Consider the following 7,571-nt stretch of genomic DNA (forward strand, 5'->3'; position numbering starts at 1 on the left):
CCCACTATCTATCCTTAAAGTCTCCACACTATAGGCTACATCACTGGCCATACGCATCATATGAGTGATACTAGATAGTGATATTCTATCATGATACTTCAGAGTCCTTCTCGAGTATCCCTCAAATAGGTATATTTAGAACACATGATTTAAGAATAGTGATCTTTGTGTTATGATCTCATCATTATTCACTAAGTGTGATCATGTATCCATAGACTTCATTATAACCATCACTCGTGCATTATAAGCATTACCCATGGACTTCATTATATGCTCTATTGTAAATGTAAAAATTTTCCTAAAATCCCTTATTTAAGTTATTAAATCAAAAGAGTAAGGTTTTAAGATGACATTCTCATATTATATATAAATATATACCAGATAAGACTAAAAACTTATGTTAGAATAACAAATGATCTATTTTTATAGTATGGTTTTCGACTACGGTTATATATTTATATAAAATCTTTTCTAATCCCATCAACATAAGCTCGTCTAATAACCAACATATAAAATATTTTCTAATCCCAAAGGATGAACTTTTTTCCTTGAGTTGTTCTCTACTTTGTTATGTCTTTAGATTTATTTTTCTATTTTTTAATTAGAAAGACAAAAATTATATTTATCCTTCTTCAGCTGGATGTTTTTCCCTCCCCTAGATCCTGTATATGCCAATAAATATAAATATGGTACATACAAATGAATAGATATATAGATGTTATCTAAGATGTCACTCTAGCTAGGTAGTGTATCAACTCTTATTGCTCTTTTCTATGATAATGTAGTATATTTTCTTCCATTTGTGCTCGAATATAAATCCAATAAATTTAAATAAAATTCAAAAGAGGGGATTTTTGGCCTTCCGTATTTATGATTCACATGAATCCTTTCTTAAAATTTTAGTGTGCTAAGGTTTAATTAATTTAAATAAGCATGATATTTTATTTTGGGTGCACAGACTTTGTATAGGTGGGTCTAATCTAGTCCCATTTGTAAAAATTATGGTGAGTTTATGATCATACTGACTGGAAATAATGTACTTTATATATTTGGATATTCTAGATCTACTGATACTAATGCAAGATCACCCTTCTATAACTACAATTTAGAGGTTTCATTAATATGTGTGGATGTCACAACCAAATCACTAAACAACACATTATATATTAGAATACAATCAGAAGATGGCATACGAAATATAAATATTAAGATGAATCATCTGAAAAAGTTAAGACCCTATAGAAAATATTGATCCAGAATATTAAATGATGCATCATTAACATTCATGACTGCAAAAGAACACCCACACAAATTATCCCATACAGCTTAATAAGGGGAAATCATGTCATCTTCCAATCAAGTTAGAACACAACTATACTGGGCTGTCGGAGAGTTAGTTTAACTTTGGATGATGCAATGAAAAAAGCTTATTGCACCTGCACAAATTATAGGAAAGAATTAATGCATATTGGTATGGATGATAACCTCAAAATTAAATTATAAAAAATAGGGGCATATTATATACACTCAAGTACTGACTTTTTTAATCTTCAAGATAATTTTAAGATTTTTTGGAATTTATTTTGCAATTTTCAAGTTTTTCTGAATTTGGATTCATGAAAAATTTGTTTTAAAAATGAGATAAAATTTATTCTAAACTATAGAAGGCATTGAAATATTATTTTGTATTTTATAGATTCTCATAAGACTTATTCAAAGTTAAATTCATTTTACTCGTCAGAATTTTTAAGATTAATTTCATTTTTTATGGACTTAATGATCTCGCACATGTGGCTTATTTTTTCCAATTATTGGCCATCCAGACAATGATTAAAGATGCATCATTGTCGCATTGCTATTCTGATTCCATAATTACCAAACCATTGGATATCATGGATTATATTAAGGTCAAAAATACATGAAACATGGTGTCAATTTTTTTGGTGTTTTTAATTTCATGTGAGCTCTATAATTATTATCTATCATCTTCTTACCTACCCATTTCTGTCACCTCACTACCTCGTATTTCATAAGTATCTTATCTCACCTCTTGAATCATCATATAAAGAGTATTGAATCCCTATTCATCACTTTCTATAGAGACAATCCTTACATATCACTACCTCTCTATTTTCATTAAATTGTTATTTAAAAAATTACTGATTAAGTTCAAAAATGAATGACATAATCAAACCCTAATTTTCAGTCTATCACTAAGTCATGATGCAATAATTCTCAAATCATGACTGACTTTTTTACTCAAAATACACAGCAAATGAAATAAAATAATCCAATTCAAATGATAATACATGTGACATCACGTGTCAAGCATATGGTGAATGGATAAAATATTAAGATTTTACCCATTCACCATATTTAAATTGCAATGAATGAAATAAGGTATTCAATGTGCTAGTGCACATGATAAAAATTAGTTTGTTAAAGTAAAAAAAATGCATTAAAATATCATGAAATACTTTTTTACTTTATTCCTCTTTTGGGTCAATGTGATGGAATGTGGTGAGAGACAAGGCGTAAACATAGATTTTCATGCCTAGCATTGGCAAAATTTTTGGCAGTTCTGATGATGAGGTTTTATGGGTAAGCCACACATTAGAAACTTATTAAATAGGATTTCAAATGTGCATTTTTATGACGAACTTTTTGACACCGTCAGTGACACTCTTGTTTCAACAATATTATTATCATTCTACTTTAGGCATGTTCCTTCCCCTTTTAAGAAATATGTGATTCTTTAGTCATATATTTTCATTCTTAGCACTTGTATTTTTTATCTACATCTGCTCGTTATATTTAATCTCTCTAGCACAGGATGAATATTATCAAGGGAAGTACATTTAATGAACAGATTGACAATTCATTACAAATGCTCCATTTATTGTTAATTTCTGATTAAAAAAATAAAGAGAAAAAACAAAACAGTATTATGGTACTTCATGTTTTGGAAGTACACATCATCATTATTTAAGGAATTTTTTATCATGGTATTTATCATTCCCTCACTTAGTTGGACATGCATCTACAGCATCCATCATTTTGACAAGTGCTTTTAATCCTCATTTCTCTCTATACCCTTCTTGTATATTCTGCTAATTTTTATATTATTTGGATTAAATTATCAAACTATAATTTGTCTACTCCTTATCTCTTAGTTGCACAAACACTTTCTTTTGAGCCATCCACCATTCTTTTACTTCACGAGCCATCTAATTAGGTATTAGCCTCATAATCCATGTTTCATTAAAATACATTTGATTTTATGTGCTTCAACAAGACGAGAAGGATGCCCAGATTTTACCTTTAGGTTGGAGGAAGTTTCATGGGGAGCTCAAAACTCTATGTAGCAGCTACATGTGAGAGAATGACCTAGAGAGGAGATGTGAAGAGTATCATGGATTATGTATCATAAAGTAGACTTCACTCCTCATCACCCAGCTTTTCCCAAAATCATTGGCGAGTTTATCATAGTTTTTACAGAATTTCATAGGTATACCCATACGTAAAGGTGTAAATGATACTTTAGAAAACTTTCTGATCATCGTTTTGGGTTCACAAGGTAAATGGATAATTCCAAAGAAGTTCAAAAGGACTAGCACTAAAAAAAGTTGGGCAGTTTGATAACATGTTACTTATAAGACTAATTTAAAGTTCTGATATTTGTATTTGATTAAAATATTCATATGTGTACAATAAAGCTTAAAATGATTAATCTATTTTTGGAATCAAGCTCTGATATGTAAACTTTTTCAGTTTTTTTATGGAATAGTTTGAAAATATATTTGTATACAACTTTTTAACATCAAATTATAATATGAAGTAATTTTTTAAGTTTAAATAATTTTCTATGTTTTTGATTCACAAAATAATTTCATTAATTATTAAAAGGATTTTATCACTTTTACAACTTTATTTTGAGTTTTCCATAAGTAACACTCTGATTCATTCAGATTGCAGCGAATCAATCGCCTTAGCCAATCTAAAACTGTGAGAAATTATTGGCCTTCCCAATCATTGATAAGAGTGCCATTATGACATCAAGATCATAATTTCATGACTAAAATTTTAAGTACCAATAAATGTGATTTAAATTGCAATAAATTCGGTGAAAAGTCCTAAAAACACATTAAAATGTGGCCTTCTGTCGTTAGGACCAAGAGGAAAATTGATTTATGCAGAAAAATTATCAGTTCATGCATTAATGGTGACTTAAAATGTCATTTTCTATCATTTCAGGGACATATGTGAAGCATAAAGTGGATCAGGGAAAGTACATGGAAGTCAAAACCAATCATTTTAGAAAATCTGAGAAATCTTTAACTATTCAATGGATTGTGTGACACGCTGAATGTCAGACACATGGATTGATAGAGGAGAGAAGAAATAGAAGTTTTACATGATTAGAGGAATCACAATATCCCAGCAAAGCATAGCACTCAAACCAGGACTCTATGAAGATGAATACAAGTTGAATCCAGAAAGAGCTATGTTGACATTTTTAAACGTTTGACTTGGTCAAAATGGATCAAGAGAAATGTAAGACTTAAAATAACATTTACATAATTATATATAAGAAGCACTCTAATCAGATGCATCAAGATGGATCATAATCTGATTAAAATCATACTAAAAAACAGTGATCAAGTCAACTCATGCAAAGGCGTTGACTAGGTCAAATCATAAAATTTTAAGGGAGATTTTCTAAATTATTTTGAATGTTATAATATAATGATTATTAAAAAAAATTATTTTAATAGCAGTAATGTTTAAATAAGAATAAGATCAAAAGATGATTCAAAGCCTCGAAGGTGACAAACCAGTTGACTTTAGGTGAATTAAGGTTCAACAATGGTAATATATTTGGACAATACAGAAACTTATCATATAAAATTGGGAATTTTTAAACTAACATAAAATTTTTACTTCAATGCTTAAAAATGACCTGATTCCTGATGTTCTATCAAAGTCACAAGGAATATACCAAGCAACTAAAATCATAATGAGATGAATAAGTTATGGATGGAAAGCTTAAGTAGAGAACATTCCAAAGACACAAAAATGAGTGAGGAAGCAGTTATGGAAATTTTGAATAAAATGATGATAATTCCTTCAAAATATCTACAATTTAATAATCAAAATTTGAATTAATCTCATTATAAACAAAAGGCAATAAAGAGTAAATCTATTCAACCTACAAAAAGATCACACACAAATTATCTAGTCAAATATATGCAATTTACATAGTTTGTGCATGGAATGTGATAATAATAACTGTGTGTTCTCAAGCTTAAAATAAATAAATTAATTTTACAGTGATATTCTAATTTTTGTGGATTTATTAGTAGTTTTATGGAAATTTTCAGACATCATCTTCAAGAAAAAATTATTTTTTGAGTCAGAATATGAATTTTTCTGAATTTGTTCACTTTCAATTCCCAAAGATATCATTTTTATAACTCAAAAAAGTTTATAACTTCATAATATTTTTGAAGGTTACTTTACTAGGGTTTTAAATTTTGTCGTCCGATATGACTCCATTTGATCAATTAATTTGCATTCAACCAGTTGTTTTTGCTATGATTAGCCTAGCTAATCCTTGCAAAATGTCCCATTGGGACATTAAAATCATGAAGGCATCATGATCAATAATTGACTGATTTGTTTGAGTTTTAAAATTTGAAGGGGAAATGTGGACCAATAGAAAAAGAGAAGTGATTAAAATGGTAGTAATTACACGTAGGGACAGAAAATAAACCATTAATTTGGATATGTTTTCCAAAATTGAAAAATCAACAAAGAAAGCGAGGTTAAGTGGTAAAAAAAATCAAAACATTGACATTGCATCAAAGTCTTCGCCACCACATCACACAATCATTATGAATTTTTTATCTTTTCTGACACAAATGGCAAGCAACAGTGCATCATCGAATATATTCAAAAAGCATTGACATGTTTGGCAGTGACAGGTCACTATTTCATACAATCATTAATTAATCAAAAAAAATGTATTGTTGTCTTATTTTTTGAGTGTGACATGATGAGTTAGGGCCTAAGATTGGGTCAAAAGGCATAGTTGATGGACAACAGGTGAAGATGCTACGCTCTTGGAGTTACCATTCCTGGAACATGATGAGAAAACTTCAATAATTGACAGTTAATTTATAAAGATTCTAAAACAATTAACATAAAATGAAGAGGTGACAGTGCTGCTGATGAGGAGGGAAAAAATTGGACGGGCATGATTTATCCAACTTCATAGCTTCTTTTCTAACAATCTAGAACATCAATTGAGCTCAAAATTTGAAGGTAGCTTTATCATTATCCCTCTTTCGATCCCATCTATAAACTACCAAAAAATAGTCGCAAAGAGAGTGATTTCGCAAAATCTATCAAGACAGATTTGAAAAGAGTGATTTCCCATGTGTCATTGGTGTTTGAGAAGAGGCAATAGATATAAGAGATATATTTCCTACATTTACAAATTGATGTGATCCAGACAGATTTGAAAGGTCTATGGTAAGCATCTTCATCTTACATTGGTCTTTTTCATCATCAACTTTAGCGTACATCTACTTCATCGCCCATACACCATCACCTCTTTGCACTTATTAATCGCATATTATGCCTTTAATGCAATTTTCTCTGATCACAATATTGCAATCCTGCTTACACAAATTGATGGGGGACCATCTACCTTCAAAGACCCGGTCTCCACCACTTCATCGAGCGAGGGCTGACGTGCGAGATCCAGTCTTCAAAGTACTTGGCCTCATCAATGAGCCCCAGAGGTTTGATGTTATCTTTCAATTATTTTTTCTTGGACACCTCGCTGACACGGCCGCTGCCCTCGCCCGGCCGACAAATATAGTCGTAATTACGGGCACAACCACCACCCATGGGCGCAGGCCGCTTGGCTACCAATTGTAGCTGCCAGTCGCGGCCGTAGACGCCAGCCGTAGCCGCAGCCACAGCTGTAGACAACCGCAGATCTTGGCCACAAACAGCCATGGCCGTAGTTGCCAGCCGTAGCCACAGCCATAGCTCTAGACAACCGCAAATTGCAGCAGCAGACTGCTCGGCCGTCAACCGCGGTGGCAGCCACCCGGCCGCCAGTAGCGGTCGACCTTGCCACTCGTTGCACTGTTGTGCCTTGCCGCCACTGTGCCTTGCTGTCACGCCGCGACACCCTACCGCCACCACATTGCTGGCCCACTTTGCCACCACGCCGCCACACCCTACCACCACTGCGCCTTATTGCTATCGTTTCGCCACAACGTACCAGTGTTGCATCACCACGCCCTGCCAACGCCATGTTGCTGCCCGCCGCTTAGTCCTGCCACTACATTTCTTCGTGCCACCACGCCCTGCCAGTGCTGCACCACCATACCCTGACACTGCCACATTGTCGCGCCGCCACCGCCCATTACCATTTCGCTACGTCACCGCGCTCTGGTATCGCCGCATCCTGCTGTCGTTGTGCCATGTCGTCGCTGCACCCCGCCACGCTAGCCGATGCACCTATTGTCGTGCACATCATTGTGTTTTTTGTCACA

This window comes from Wolffia australiana, chromosome 14, assembly GCF_029677425.1.
Source record: "Wolffia australiana isolate 7733 chromosome 14, ASM2967742v1".
In the NCBI taxonomy this organism is placed as follows: Eukaryota; Viridiplantae; Streptophyta; class Magnoliopsida; order Alismatales; family Araceae; genus Wolffia; species Wolffia australiana.